Here is a 16,669-nt window from a genome sequence, read left to right as displayed (position 1 = left end):
TGCTCTTAGCAGATATTATTTACCATTTTTCTGACAAGGTGAATCCAAAGTATGAATCAAACTTCGCAGCACAAAGCTTGTTAGTTACCATGTTAGTAAATCAGCTCACCTAAATAATCTTGAGCTTTTGACAATGATGCAGCCTTCTGGATTGAAAATTCAGCTCCAGTGTGTGCAGTGAACTTGATCTACTGACATTTCAAAGGATTGAGATCCTATTTCTGATGGTTCAGTTTATACTCAACTATAAACTACTTTCGGCAGTACTGAGCTGAATACAAACAGCTGATGTTCAGGTCTGGAGTCAAACAGTCTGTCTCGTCTAGCCTAAGTAGAGTAGGTTAGGGAAAGCACATCATTTGTACATGTTTTCCAACAGAAAATAACAAGCAAACACAGGAATACATGGAGACAAATAATGCTGCACATAGAAAGAATGCTCCTGGGAACTGCTTTTTGTTTGTTTCAACTTTTCCATTTGGAAGGCAAATCTGATGTTTTCAGTCCATACCTTCAAGCTTATTCCCAGAATAAAAAGCTTGTGTTAGAGTTATGTGATTTCTGATTTTCGCAGAAGGTCTGGTATTGTTTGGCAATAAATTGCATTTTATACAGATACAGTTATGAATCTGCTCAGATCTGACAGCCCTTAATTATTCAGGACATGAACTAATAAAATCTACATCTGGAAACAATGTCACTGATTTTGACACTGGAAAATCTGACTTAATGTTAAACACATAGTTTTAAATGCAAAGCTTTGAGAGATATTAATACAACTGTAAAGTCCTTTTACAGTAAATTTTAAAATACACTGCACATACCTTTTATTTAATAGTTACAATGTTTCACCACATTTCAGTGTGCTGCATTCTCTCCATAAATCTACCAGCTGAGTTTTCTTGTCCCAAAAATCTGATGCTTGCTCTTGTGTGATTCTTTCAGCGTAGCCGTGACAGGGAAGAGTACTTTCCAGGATTCAGAACTTGGCTGTTTTCACACTGCTTGACTGGGTTTTCTGATATACGATCAAGATCATATCTGCATCGCTTGCAAATATGCTTGTCAAGATGCTTACTCTTCAAATAGTCACGAGGAAAGGAAAACAAGGATTTTCAGTTACTGTCCTTTTCACATATAGCCAGGGACATTTTGAAACTAATACAGAATTGCTTTAGTAAATAAATATTCAACTTTAGAAAATCTAAGCTACTGGATGAGCCAATAATTAATAGATCTGAGGGTTACTAGAAAATTTTCTAATGGAAAAATAAGCTCATTTTTAAATAAACTCTAAGGAAAGCCAGATACCAGCCTCAGCTCAGTAGTGTTCATAGCATGTGGAATAAAGTTTTCCAGACCATTTGAATTCTGGGCAATTTTTTTATTAAAATGATAGATGGCTGAAATACATTCCTGCCATATTCACCAATGGCATTGCTGGCAGAACTGTCAACCACAGAAGATGCCTTCAGACTGAGGGTTTTGTGCTGCATTTTTTTTCCCCATACTAAGACTGGTAAACAAGTCTAATAAGTTTAGCAAATACCTTTCTGCCTCAGCTTAATTAGACTGGCATTTTATAAGAGCTTGTTATTGTAAATCATCCATCGCTTTGATTAGAATCCATATATATGGAATAAGGTGGAGTCAGTTCAAAAAGTATGGTGTTATAGACACACTAGGGTGTGCTTGGAAACCACGCTACCACCTGCCATACTGATTAGATCATCTACTGGTATGAAGAGCTTCAAACTTAACTTCCCAATAGTATCTGGTAGCACAGCACTGTCAGCATTGCTGGCATGAAAGCAGAGAACAGCTATTATACAAAATGGAAACAATCAAACCCTGGCAAAGTGTGCTGTGACCAGCCTGTTGAAACCCAGTGGGCTTTACTGCTGAGTTCCATGCAACCCTGTCTGGAAAAATACTGCAGAAAGAGTGAAAGGATGGGGCTCTTTAAATGATGAAGTTTCAGTAGATAGCTTTCCTCTTGCTCATCGAATTTTCATTAAACCCCCTAAAAAGCTTTAAATATTTAAATAAGCACATCAGTGTTTCGAACCCCAAAACTGTTTTTCTCAGCAGGCTACTTATGGAAACACATGGTGTTTCTGAAGGTACACTGTACACCTATAAGATCTATTCATTCAATATAAATTCCTCTGTCAGTCCCCGAAACTTGGAAGGTGCAAACATAGTTTTAAAATGGCATCACTTCCATCCACACGTAAGCTCTGCAATGTATTTCTTGGCTGTGTTCTGCAGCAGGCCTGCGTAGATGTTTTTTAACATACTGAGGTCCCAAGTCAAGCACTGCTTATTGATGAGTGGTTTGTGAAGTTGCTCTTTTTTTTTTTTCTTTTGGTTTATTCATCTATTTTTACATTTATTCATCAAGCGGGAGATAAAAGAGTCACATAATGGTACAGAATGAAGTAACAAAGTTGTTCACAGCAATTAGAGCAATTATATTAAAAAATAACAGCTTCTACCCTTAAGGACTGAAAGTAATCAGTCAAGTATGCTATTTGCAACGTACAAGTTGTTTGAATTCATACAGGGAGTTTTGCTAGCAAAAAACACACAATGAAGGGTCAGAGGGCAGCCCTGGAGAAAATAAGAGAAAAAAATGCAAAGTTTGGGTCTCTACTTATTTTCCTTCAGGCATGCTTGGTTCATATTTTCAAATTTGTCCTTATAGATATAGTTTAAGCAAAAACTATGATCTTAATATAAAGCTATGCATTGCCAGGAACTGGATTTTAAAGTAAATCTCACATATTGTAATGTAAAGCACAAAAAATCAATGTGTCAGAGGCAATATCTGATCTTGGTTCTGATGTGCAAAACACATACTCCTTGTAGCATTCAAGCACAAGTTCAACGGCATTCATGTTTCCCAGGAGAGAAAAATGAGGGCTCTGTCACATTTCATAGTCAGTTACTATATTTGAGTGAGGGCATCAAGTTTAAAAGTACCTAAGTGGCTCCAACTAACAGTGACATTATTATCTTTCTACTATAGTATCATATACCTGCTTACAAATGACATGATTTTAAGTAAGATTTGGCATTTTCACAGCCTTTCTTTCCCTCTTCTGGAAAAATGCTGACATTGAATCAAAATCAGACAAAATGCTGAAATTGAATCTGTGACACGGGTATTGTTGCAATATCAACAATGTGATGTCATCATCACGGATTTGTGACTTCACTGCAAAGTCCAGAAGAAAGTAGAGGTGTGCCCTGAGAACATTTAAACATTAAAGGAAAATTAATTTGGACCTCAAATTTCTATTTCTTTCTCTCTCTCTCTCTCTCTCTTTTTTTTTTTTTTTTTTTTTGTGGATTTTATTTTATTTTTAAAGAACAAAAATAAGGAGTTAAATCTGTATTTCATTAGCCAACCACCCTCTTTTCCCACTGCAGATAGCAATATCAGCTAATTATTTCACTGGAAAACATCCGCTAACCTTTTTGTGAATGGATATATTTTAATGGGTACTCCCTCTTTCCCATCTTAAATACAGGGTGTCATGTGAGTTCTTCTGCATTCCTTAGACATTTTAGCTAGCATCAGTGAAAATATCACAAATGTCTACAAATGGTTTGTTTTTTAATTCCTTCTGAGATCATCTTCTATCAAGTCCTGGAGCTATCTGAAGGTTCTTGACTGATCTAATTCCTTCCTGATTCTTCTAGTACCTTTCTCACTTGTTAGCTGTTTTTCTCCTGCATGCTGCAGAAGTATTCCTGCTTCCTCAGTTTTCCTTGGTGAGCACAGATACAAGGAAGTCATTGAGATTCCTGGTTCTGTACACTTGCTTGCCCTGTCTTTCGAAGCCTAGAGTGTTGCCCCAGAAAGACTGCTTGGTAGGACTGCAAAATCTTTTATTCATCTTCACAGCTTCTGCAGTCCTGGTTTCATTTTCACTAGTGGTTTTCCAAGGCTGTTCCTTGTATTCATTGATCAACACAAAGGTAGTGTTTCATCTACAAGGTTAGTGTCTTCATACACACTTTTCTTTATCAGTCCCTGTGTTTCCCTGTTCAGCCATGTCTGGAGTTTACTACTTTTAGTAAATATTTATTTCTTAATGTGTTTTATTTTATTTTATTTTATTTATTTTATTCTATTTTTCACAAAGGGCTTGGAAAGCTGCTTCTCAGTGCTCAGTTTTGCTTTCATCTGCCTTATTCTTATTTTATCCAACAGCAGATTTTTATCAGTATAAACTTTTCTAAGATTTTAATGGCTGAATTGGACACTGGTGTTTTCATTCGGGAAATGAAATGCCACTCTTTATTGCTGACAAGCACAGGCCAACTTGTGAAATCCTGATGAAGTTAATCATTCGATTCCACTGGTGCCTGATCTGTAAAATCTGAGCCTGATTCCTTCTTGCTGCTGTGTATCCACATTGAATTAAGTGGTTTCTGCAAATGAAAATGAATAAAATATGCTCATGATTAAACAGAGACAGAGGTTTGCTGTTTCCTGTCCTCCTGCCACATCTTCTGTCCCAGCCAACAGCACTTCATGCTCAAAAGTGCCTCAGGCATCAGAAAGACCAGAGATCATTCTGGGTCTAATCACTGCCTCAGGTGGGCAGGACTTCCCCCGTATGGGTTGATAAAGTTCAGCATTAATCATATGAGGTGGTCTACAGTGTGCCTTGACTGTTGCAGTCATGGCCTGGCTGGGGCTACGTACGTGTCAGGATTAGTTGTAGGCAGGTTGTTGGGGATCATGGGCTGGATCCTCGGCTGAACCAGGCAGGAATCACCTGGTGTCTTCACGCTCCCCAGGAGATGTCTGTTCCTGCTTACTCACTGTAGTGTCTTTGCACAGGCTAGAGAAGTGGTCAAACTACAGTTTGACCTCTCAGAAGGTTTAGAGAGAGATGATCCTGGAGGAGGACAGAACCCCAAAATAGTTTCAATTTTGTATTACTCAAATAATGTCTAGGGTTTAATAGCCAGTCCCCAGGAGCAGATGCCACAGTGCTGAGATAGGTACCAGAGATGAGGCCTCTGCATGTCTCAGAAGAGGAATTTCAACAGAGAATGGAGACAGGGAACTCTTCAGCCATCCAATACCAAATACTGGTGAGGGTGGACTGGCAGAAAATGTCTTTTTTAATTAGGTGCACCAGAGAAGGTCGGGGAAACCCACCCTGTGCTTAGGATAAGTTGTTAGGCTCAGTCTTTTTCTGTAAAAGATGGGTGGAGGAGTTCACAATTTCTATAATAGCAGAGGTTAGAGCTGCTGATAAAGGCATAAAGCAGAGGGTGGAGGAGGAGAACTGTCCCTGTGGTAAATTCCCTAACCACCTGTCATGAAACAGGAGCAACAGTGCTGCTGAAAATTTTTGTCTAACAGAAGGGAATTCAAGTCTCAGGGACCAGAAAGAACAGGAGAGGGAAAAGACCTGGTGGTAAACGGGAACCCTGGCTGTTCTCATGGATTTATTTGCAAGTCTTATATGAGAGAGCTACAGAAACAAGCCCATGGACTCTTTCCTAATAGCTAATCATTACCAGCAAAGGCACAGCTGCCTGGAATCCCAAATTCCTCCTAGAGTGGAGGGAGAAAGTCAGCAGAAAACAAATTCACCAGATGTTCTTCTACTGGATTTCACAGTTAGTGCTCATGCTTAAAGAAAGCTATTGTATGGGAGTGGTGAAAGACATGATTCAACACTTGTGATCAATTTAGAGGTTAACGAGCTCTTAATTGCAGATTGTGCTTTTTCACTGCCCATTAAAGTAAGGTAAAATTTCTATAGAAACAAAACAACAACAACAACAACAAATCAGCCATAATAACCCAAGAGTCCCTCTGATCTTAAATCCTCTCATTAATGGTCTGTTAGTTTTAAGACAGATATCATTAGCGGCTCACTGCTGAGTGTAAGCTCTTTGGCTCTAGAGCAATAGCCCAACTTCTGTTGTGTGAATTGGTGTACAAGTTTCAGGAGGCCATTTATTTCAACATTTGGCTATGACCTCACGCAAGCCCACTGATCTCTTGCTTCTTCCTGTCACCACAAGGCACATCTAATTCCTTCCCTAATTTGGGAACAAAACACCCTAATACAAAGAAATCTCAGAAGAGCAAGCTGCAGTAGGCACACTGCAAACAAGTAGGATATACAGCAAACATACACATTGAGCTCATTCCTTGCATGATGGCTCATTTCTGCAAGCATCCACTTTGGAAAGAGTGTTTAAAAATGGTAACTTCAATCTGTAGCTGTAGACATAAGCAAGCCATACACTTACCCTCTGTGAATAATCTGGCCTAGGAACTGGAACGTTTTTTCAATTAGATGGACTCAAAATTTAGCTTCTGTGCAGCTCTTTTTTGATTTACTCTGAATCCACAGACAAACTGATCTGTGAATAGCCATTGATTTTGCAGAGGGATTTGATTTGAGGAATTATGGCCTAGATTCATCATACCAATGACAGATTTTCATAATTTGGATTTTATTAATGGCATGTTCTTTGCTTGTTAACATTCAAAGGAGATCAGTCACAAGGTATTCTGCTGCTAGAGTTTTCTGGAGCAAGGACAGCATATATGGAGACAGGAGTACATGTCAGCTTGTACCAGCCTCAGAGAAACACAATGCCTTTACTGTCTGGGAATAATCGGAAACGGGTCTAAATTTCAGCCAGTACAAGAATATCACTGATCTCTTGTAAAATTCTGCATGGACTGAAATGCATTATTATCAGTGTGATTTTGTTCACAATGCCTTGATTATCTCCCATCCCCAGTTAATGGAAGAAAACATAAAATTTTGTGCAAAGCTGTTCAGGGAATATACATTTATCAAGCACTTCTGATAACCAATATTGTGCTCTGGTTACTAACCCCTGGTGCTTTTCTCCATTGATAGACTACCCAAATGAACTGTCCAATCTTAAAAGCCTTGGGCCCTACTCATTCTCTGGAAAAATCAGCTACCACTTCCTCAAGCATGCATCATTTAACTCCTTGAACCTGTGCCAAAGTAATCAGTACTATATAGGAAAACTGTATTAATGTTAAGCAACCCTTTTATACAGCCCATGCTGTGCATTTTCTTTTCAACATTTTTGGCATTCAGTGCTGTAGTTTTAAAACTTTCATTCACAATTAAATTAGCTGACTGAATAAGCTCTATGAAAGCTCTGTCCAGCTGCAGAGAAGAACTGAACACCTAAGTTCTGCAAGACTGTTTTGTGTAAGATCACTGAAATAACTACCTAGTATTTTTCAATTCTGTTCATTTTGGGCAAAACCCTGTGTGATAAGAAGTCAAAGTTTTACTTTAGTGACCCAGCCAGCCCCATGCCTGGGAGACGTCAAAGCACTGAAATGGTCAGTTTGCTGTTTGTCAGGCACTTCAGAGCATGGATCCAGCTTATTAGCTTCAGCCTCCAGACAATTCCCAAGAGCACAGAAGGCACAGGACACTGAGAGAATGGCATAACGAATATAAGAGAGTGATGAATGTGTTGTCCTGGCTTTAGTGTTAGCAAGTTTCTTAGCAACAGAAATAATTCAGATGATCACATTCCTAATTTGGAAAGGCTGAAGTATTTAGCTGCCCAAAGGATACTTAAAATAGAATATAATTTTTATTTTATTTTATTTTATTTTATTTTATTTTATTTTATTTTATTTTATTTTATTTTATTTTATTTTATTTTATTTTATTTTATTTTATTTTATTTTATTTTATTTTATTATTTATTATTTTATTGTATTTTTGATGGAAGATAGCAAGAACAGGATGTATCAAGGACTGGGCTAGTTGATCTGCACGGTGTTCTCTTAAGTGTGCCATTGGTTTCCCTTCTGGACTTTTGGGGAAAAAAAGGCATCCCATCAAACCACTCGTTCTTACTAAGGTTGATATTTTTTCTTTTCCTGTTGATTCTCTTTGAGCCAACAGTTTTCTTCTGGCCTTACTTTGGAATTGCATGTATATTTTTTGAGTGCAAAGCTGAAAACAATATACTGGCACACACAGGAAATGGACATTCAAAATGGGTGTTCTTTTAATCCTTAGGAGTTTTGCTGTATCTCAGAATTTGTTCTGAAGTTAATGCTATTGCATATTATATACTTTACGGGTTGCCTAGCTGATCTTTAAGGTCCCTTCCAACTCAAACCATTCTATGATTCTATGATTCTATGCTCCTTGTGGTGTTGAAAGGAGGAGACAGGAGGGGGCCTACCTGAAGGCCTGTACTCTAGACATCACCATCACAGGTGGAGCATGAGATGTCACTGCACAGTCAATGGGACTATGCCCAAGTGCTGGTACATGGCCTGCTAAGGGAAAATTTGAGTTGGCTGAAAGGGATCTTTCTGGAAGGAGCTCCTTTCACCAAAAGTGAAAAGTGCCCATTAAGCAGGGCAAATAGAAAGTGCAAATATTCCACTTTCAGGCTCCATGAACTTCCCTGAACTGTCATTTATCAGATGACATCCATAATTTTTAAAATTGATTTTTCCTACCTTCACATAGTGCTGAACAAGATGTTTACTATGCATATTTCTCTTTAGAGATGTACATATTTACAATTGTGTGCAACTGGTTTAACAGCTGGTTTCAGAAGGAGGTGGGGATAAGTATATAACTTTTCATTATTCTAATGTATATTGGCAAATAAAATTGCCATAGCAAAAACTATCTTTGACTAGAGTCATGTGCCTAAGCCTTGGGAATATATAGGAAGGCAGTGAAAATGTAGATCATACCTGTTTGATTAGAGGCCATCTCCCAAGCCTCATGTCAGCCTCGCAAATACATCATTGTGTAGCTGTACTGCAGGACTTGGGATGTGCTGAGCATGACGTGCATTTCAGTTTATAAGTTCCCACCTGGCTTTTGTCCAAATGATACTTTAATTCAACTGTAAGTGGAAAACATTCAATTAGATGAATATAGATCTTAATAAACTGCCTGCTTCACATCACCACTTGGAAAAAATGTATGCTAAATACTTGTTGAAAAATGCAGTTTCACATGCGAGGACTTAAAAGATAGTCTATTTGTCCTGTAGTGAGGAAGGGCTGGTTAACCTGCTTATTTGAGGCTCAGCTACAGTTGTAAAAGACACGTTAACAAGCTGAGACTGGGATGACTATCTTCGTTTTCCCAAATCAGCCCTTGCCCTCTCTATTGGCGAAGATCAGGAATAGAATGCACAAAGCTGCAGCAGACGTTCTTTGTTACCAACCTCAAGATGCACAGCTGAGGGTCAAAATGTCACACTGTTCCAAACCCTGAGCTTTCGGTAAATTCTGCCTGGGTGGAGGGCAACGCCCAAATCTCTGTAAATAGAAATGCCTCTGTCAGTCCAGTGTAGTCTGCAAGGACTGTGGGCTAAGCAAATGCTTTATCTTTTTATCAAGTGTCTTATGTGTTTAAAATTACATCAGCACGTGATTCATTCAACAAGAAAGAGGGGAGGGAAATAATAATAGTAGCAGTAGTAGCAGTAATAGAAACGCGTCCCTCCTTCTCCACAAAGGCATAATGACCTTTACGAACCTAGTTTCTTACTGCCTTTATTACACGAGAGAAAATAGACGCTGGAATGTGTTTTCATATCTTATTTTGAAAGACAAAATTCTTCTTGATGGAAGTGAAGATTAATTATAAGCAACAACCTAAAATATTACAGATCACAGGTCAGCTCTCTTCTCCCTCCCCAAATAACAAGATTGACTTAAAGGACACGAGTATTGTTGCTTTCTTCCCTGAATAGATGTTGCATTCTTATTAGTCCCCTCCACATCAGGGGAGAACCATCTACTCAAAGCCTCTCAGTAAATGTAAGGAGCTGCCTTACTTGTTCCTGATTTCTACGATCTATACCCAGAGGGAAGGGAGGGGCTGCATTTTCTACAAGTGAAAGGAGGAAGAAGCAGGAGGAAGAGGAAGGGCACTGAATTTTTCCAGATGCCAGAGCCAACAGATCTTTCAGTGTTTTTGGCATTGCCCACCTCCAGCAGCAGTCAGGTTGCAGCAGTATGTGCCATAGCCCAGGATCCACAGCTGAGTACGGATCTTCAGAGGTCAGATCAAAAGACCTCAAGGTCAGATTAGAAGGCCTCGAGTTTGCTGTTTGTTGCCTGGTGCCCAAACTAGAACTATCTTTTCCCTCTGCACATGCAGCAATAAATATTACCGAGGAGGCAGAACGTTGTCAGCAGCCAGAGCAATGGCTGAGCATGGCTGAAGGGGAGGCAGGAAGCGGCCTGCATCTAAACTGGTCTGACCGTGTACCACTTCCAAAAACAAGATAAAAATTGTGGCTTTCTGAACCTGATGTCCACAGGGAGCTGTACAACAGAGCTTACACTCTAACACTCTTACACTCAGAACTACAACACTTAGCTCAGAATGACTGTGGAAAACCAATTGCCTGTAATACTGGATTTCAGAAAGGAGCTCACTGACCAGACCATATGGAAAAACAGCAAACAACAGAAAGCTCCCAATACTACCCAAAGCAAGCTAAAATGCAGTGTTACTGGTCTTCTCCAGACAAGGGGACGTTGGAAGAAAATGGCATTCTGAAATCACTTTGCATGAATAGGTGGCAGGCTCAGCTTTCAAATCTACCTGTACACTGACAGCAGTTTCAAAGTATTATTCTCTTCCATTTTTGGTCTGCCATCCACAGAAGCTGCTTTATATGCTTTTAGGCACAGCATGTCACTCATTTGTCATCTCCAAAAATGTCTCCATGTCTGAGTTTTATTCTCTCTTTTTTCTCAGAAAACAAACAAACAAATAAAACACATATTTTTGTGGACACCTGGGTTGTTTATTCCTTCAGCAGACTAAGAGTGAACGATTTGTATATTTATTTTATTTTTTTTTATTTTATTTATTTTATTTTATTTTATTTTATTTTATTTTATTTTATTTTATTTTATTTTATTTTATTTTATTTTAACTGGTTTATGTCACCAGTTCTCCCTAAATGGAAGTATTAGAGAAAATGCCATTAAACAGGAGAGTTACAGTCATGTTTTTCAGGAGTTTCTTCAAATGCTTTAAGTGACTGCTTTCATAGTCATTTTACTTCCAGATTGTGCCAATAGACTGAAATATTCCCCTCTGAAATTTGAAGGAGGTGGGTTTGTTGACAGGAGGCATGACAAAGTTACAGGATCTCTTTATTTTCAATAATAAAAACAGCAAGTCAGACTGAACTTATGTTTCAGCTTCTGGCCTCAGCTTCTCCTTTTTTGATTGCCTGCCTTGACTGGACTGCCCAGACCCACAGTCTTCATGCCAACCTGCTTAACCTAGGGACAGAAGAAGCCACAGCAATGACAGACTAACAATGCCTTTATCTCATATTGTTACAAGCTTCTTTGCAGCTTTGCCAAACTTCTGTAGATGCAAGCAGAAAACTCGGGCACACACGGGAATATGACAGTATAACATTAAGTGTCTGAACTGTAGATTATTCAAATAATTAACCATCTACTTGGTGATCTACCTTAAATGATTAAATCTCTGGAGGTACATGCTGAATCAGATTTTAAATGACTGATATGCTTAATTACAATAATTGCAAGCAGAGCACATATGAAGCATTTTATTACAGACTTTTGTGGACTAAGTCTGGCTTAATTGATAAACTAATTAACCAGCAGAAGGCGGCTTTGGTGAATTTATGTAAATGACAATAGGCTGGAAGGGTTTTAAGGTTTGCATCCTCTGGCTTTGCCATTGGGGCTTTCTGAGGGTATTGATGAGATTTATTCTATATACTGTCCAAGGAAAATTAAAGCAAGAAGGCAGAAGGGTGTTCTTTATGCATTCATATGCCCAAACTTACAGTGGCTCTAGTACTATTACCAGCTTCTGGCACCTGATTTCTCTGAACATCTGCAGAAGCAACCTTTTGCTCATAAAACTGTCTGCCAAAACAATATGCATGACAGAACAAACCTGCTGAGACCATGTAGCTGTTGAGACTCAAGAGACTTATGTGGTCAAGTGAAAAAATTGTAGCAAAACCGGGGGCTTGCACTTTCCAGAATCCCTTATGATTACAGGAGAATCTCTGAGGATCTTCTGCAGAGTGCTTTGCTAGAACCCCTTGCTATGATCTGGGTGTCCAGCTCCAACAGATCTTCCTGGAAATCCCAACCATGATTGTCAATGAAAGAGTAGAAAATACCATCATATGCCAGTAGATAAGTTTCACAACATAAATATCATTTCATCAGGGATAAAAAAAAAAGTCTACAAAAAATGCAAGAGACGCGTTTGTATTAGGGACATAAACACTTTTCATGTCATGCTCCCCATATGGGATCCTGATGATGATCAATTCATGTCTTTAAACCACAAATTAGGGCATTCCGCTGAAAGACCAGGGAAGAGATACTAATATTTTCAGAACAATTGAGTACAAGATTTTTATATCACCCAGCGTATATCTCCTTTATCCATAAGCAGTTTATTTATCAATAACTAATAAGCTCAGTATACTGAAGTGCTCAAATTAAAAAAAAAAATACAAACAAATAGAACCTGGAATGTGACAGAAACCGTGAGGGATTCGTGCTCTTAACGTTGTGATTCTTGGCTGTATGATGTGGATGATAAATTGACTAATTATGTTACAATATGGATTGCCAACATCTGCAAAATTAATCGGTTTGAAATTAGAATATTCCATTTCATGTATTTTCCATTCTATGTATGAATGTATGTATGTATTTTTTTATTTATTTCGGTAGAGTCTTAAAATGTATATATATGAAGATTATTTTAATGTATTTAATTAAGCTCTCAAACCCATATGAGTTTTTTTTTCTTCTTGGAAGAAAGAAGAAAGGGCAATTTCTATTCTGGAGCTACAATAACGGATCACACTGCCTTCTCCTGCACAACAAAATAAATAGCATACAGCACTAGTCTGAAATGAGATAAATAATCTAGAGCTCGAAGGTCAACAGCATGCCTGTGGGAGAGAAAAATGTATGTTAGAAACACCCTTCAAGGTATTTGTGTGTATGTATGTTCTGGGAGATCTGGTTACGGATGGTATTCCCCAGTAATTCCTAGAACAGGGAACAATGATGAGTTGTGCCTCTCTAGATGGCTGTAATTAATAATGCAATTGCAACTGCAGAAACAACTGCAAAAGGTATGCAGAGAGTGATAAATGTGGAGTTATTAGAACGCATGCACCGCAGCCATCTGTGAGCGGTGATATGAGCTAGGAGGAGGCTGGGGGAGGGAAGGGACAGAGAGGAAATCAGTGCAATGAATGTCTCCAGCCTGCACATGTGAGAGAACCATGCTCAGTAAACCATTTCCCCTACAAAACAGCTGGTTGTGAATAAACTCGACTGTGGGGATTGATTAGCCTTTTGTCCTCAGACAAAGGAATTGCTATGTTTTAAGCCTGTCTGTAAACATCTTAAAATGATTGACATTAATATTAGCATATTTGACTTCCGTTTGTGACTTGATGGGTTTTGAAATTCTATTATACCCTGTTTGCAACATGAAAAGAGTGGAAACGAATGGACAGAAAAGAACAGAGGATGAAAAAAGTCAGGGGCAGAACAAAATAGAAAGCGTTAATTTGGGCAGATATAAACCAAACTTTTTAAAACTAAAAATCCAACATAAAAGCAATGAAGTGCTTTTGCAAGATGCTGGCCAGCATCAAAGTAAATAAACTATCCTAGAGCTTCAGTTTGCTGATTTTTTCTGTTTTGAGTTATGAACAGCACTCCCAGCTTAGAAGTTGAAACTGACCAGCATCTTGCAATTATTAAAAGTCATTAGAAAACATTGAAATGCTTTGATATTACAGGCTACAGTTTTTCCTCAAAAAAATTGTAAGCTTCAGCCCAAAAATTCATGAAATCACATTTTTGAGCTTACTATCTTCTGAAAAGAATTTGCCCAGCTGTATTTTCAGACTTCAGTGATAAAGCATGCCTTCCTCAAGTCTCAATGCATGTTTTCTGAATTGATGCCTTTAACATTACCACAACATTGGACTGGCAGCAAGTTTCGGACATCTTCCACACTTGTAATCCAGAAAACACTTCATGTTGTAATGACAGTTTCTAGGGATAGCAATTCTAGAGACATTTATCCATCTCTGATCTGCACGTCTAGTTTTTCCAGTGGAGGTTTGGATCTCTATTAATTGAATTCAGTTTACTGAAAAATGGCCTAGTTTTTATTGCCTTTTGCAAGACTTACAAGTAGTCCATATATTTCCCAATGACTGCAATATGGAGGAACACTGAGCTATGCAGAACAAGAAGTCTGTATTTGACTGGCTGGGCTAAGTCACATTTACATTTAAGCACAGCGTGTAGGAACTGTTGGAATGGAGCCCTAATCTGTCTTTTCCAATGTATGTTATGCCACCTTTAGCATGAAAGAGATAAGATCAGTATTGGCTTTCACAGCTTTCCTATGCACAGTGAGTGTGATCAGGTTCTGGCAAATTATACAGAATGTGGAGGTAGCAGCAAACACACAAGCAGCAAATCTCAGTGGACAAGACTGTTGAATTCTGACCTCTTTACTGAAGTTGACTGGAATAGATTAAATATTTCAAAACAAAGTACTACAAAGAATCTCACCCAGTGTGTTCCACCAGAAAAATAAGAGTTGTGTATCTCCCTGTTGCATAAGTTCAGCCCTAGGAATCTGAAAAATGTAGTAGGTGCTGACACTCTGTGCTTCTGAACTGTGGTTGTGTTTTAAAATATATATATGTAATTGCTCTTTGCTTTGGCTCCACCTCTGTGCTCTAAGGTAACACTAGAACCTGCTAATTTTTTCAGAACCTGTCCTTATTCTTTCATTACCTCAGAAGAATGTCTTTATTTTTAAATTGTGGATGGATGAAATTGTATACTCTTGATTTTTGCTAATACTTTATACCTGCATTTTATCTCTTAATTACAGCAAATAGAAAATCTAGACAAGCATGAATACAATAAGAGAATGTCTCTTAACAGCAACTAATTAAACCACAAAACAAGACATGCTATTTAAGGGATAATGTTCATGGCACTTAAACACATCAAGCAATAAACTGTGTTTGTAGTTGATTAAATGTCAGAGTGAATGTGAAGCATTAGATAATTGCAAAAATCAGTTTCCTGCAGGTATGCTAATCATATGAATAGGTGGAGCTTCACAATGGATGGAGTATGGATGGAAACATCCTGGAATTACAAGGTGGAGGAAAGGTTTGATCCAGAACCAGTGGTCTATTGCTGAGCTGTGGACAAGTATCAGATGAGAAAGCAGTGCTGTGCACACTTGAGACGGCACTCCTCTGATCCTGTATTGCGCCAGTCCTTTTGCAAGGTGAGAAATGGGTTGATTTCAGCCCTGTTTGGATGTTTTTGTTTTCTGAGGAATTCAAGGGGACATTATATACTCCTGACATTTTCTGAAAAAGTAAGGACATGAAAAACATTGTGGCAGAGTGTAGGCAGGTCAAGGTAATAGCTTCATGCTTTCTCAATTTCTTCTCATGGTTATGATTTAATAAGTTAAGATCCGAGTCTTTCCCTATCTCAGTCATTAGTGTTGCATAGACAATTCACCAAAAAAAGAAAAAAAATTCATTGTAAGGTTAAAAAAAGAAAAAAGAAAAAAGAAAAAAGAAAAAAGAAAAAAGAAAAAAGAAAAAAAACACTTTATTGCATGTAGCATTAGTTTACAATGCCCTGTAGGATACGTATTCTTAAGCAGAATTATTTGTTGTAAAGGATCATGTATGGAAAGAAGAAATTTCATCTACTTTTCTGTTGTGGTTCTATAAACAGTACTTCTCACTGATTATTAATACACTTGCTGCCATTTCTTGGGTCACTGGTCTCAAGTATCAGTGGATAAATATTAATGAAAGCTTTCTGTTTGGTGATATGTGTAAGCTGCTTGATCACATTGGTGCATATTTTCTGGACCCAACCTTATTTGCTCACAGTTGAAACTATGCACACTGTTGCATTGTGGATAAGTTTCAGACTCATTTTAGAGTATCTGTTATACAGCTTCTGGCCCACAATTGGCTATAATCCCTCTCCTGTCATCATGTAACTCTGTAAAGTGTCTTGAAAAAGGAGAGATCTGGCTAACAACATCTCAGTGCCATATAATTATCAGACGGTAACTACCCACACTGATTACCAGTCAAATTAAACAGGAGTTTAAAGATGGATTTGTGTATGTACGTGTGGGTGGTGCGTGTGGCTCATCTGTGCCCAGTCTCTTTGGCAGTAGGAAACACAGGTACTATATTTCCTCAAGCAAGAACACTAACTGAGAATTCCTAGCTAGAGCACAGAAAAAGAAAATAGGCCTCAGTCCAAACTGTTTTAAGAGGAAGAAAAAAAAATATATTTCCTAACTTGGCTTGTTTAACATCAAGGGGAACTATTGCTACAGAAGGGTCTATGCTGAAAGTTACTGCATTCATGCAACTTGCTCTGTTTTCCTTCTGCTACCTCTTGGCCAAGTGAGGGTTCATTTCTGGGCTTGTAACAGATCAATATACATTGCTGGAGAGAAAGTGAGGTCACAGAGCCCAGTCTGGTTGTTTTTGCTCACAGAGCAGGCAGGTGCTCTAACTACGGACT

The 16,669-nt window shown here is 38.3% G+C and overlaps 1 protein-coding gene and 1 long non-coding RNA gene across 19 annotated transcripts in view; one reads left to right on the top strand and one right to left on the bottom strand.

Moving 5' to 3' along the window:
- LOC308195067 (uncharacterized protein) overlaps positions 1–16,669 on the top strand; it is a 1,623,621-nt gene that overhangs the window by 1,100,244 nt on the left and 506,708 nt on the right. The window lies entirely within an intron of this gene.
- LOC308194957 lies at positions 4,170–5,509 on the bottom strand. 2 transcript variants are annotated; one of them, XR_013951099.1, is made up of 3 exons: positions 5,027–5,509; positions 4,721–4,916; positions 4,170–4,443 (listed from the first exon to the last, which is right to left on the bottom strand). It is a non-coding gene; the product is annotated as an uncharacterized lncRNA (long non-coding RNA). The 2 variants fall into 2 exon arrangements; XR_013951100.1 differs by having other exon boundaries at positions 5,183–5,509.

Source organism: Anser brachyrhynchus, assembly GCF_964034855.1.
Source record: "Anser brachyrhynchus genome assembly, chromosome: 4".
NCBI classification, from domain to species: domain Eukaryota; kingdom Metazoa; phylum Chordata; class Aves; order Anseriformes; family Anatidae; genus Anser; species Anser brachyrhynchus.
The sequence above is the reverse complement of the archived record's forward strand: the minus strand, read 5'-3'. Positions and strand labels throughout refer to the sequence as shown.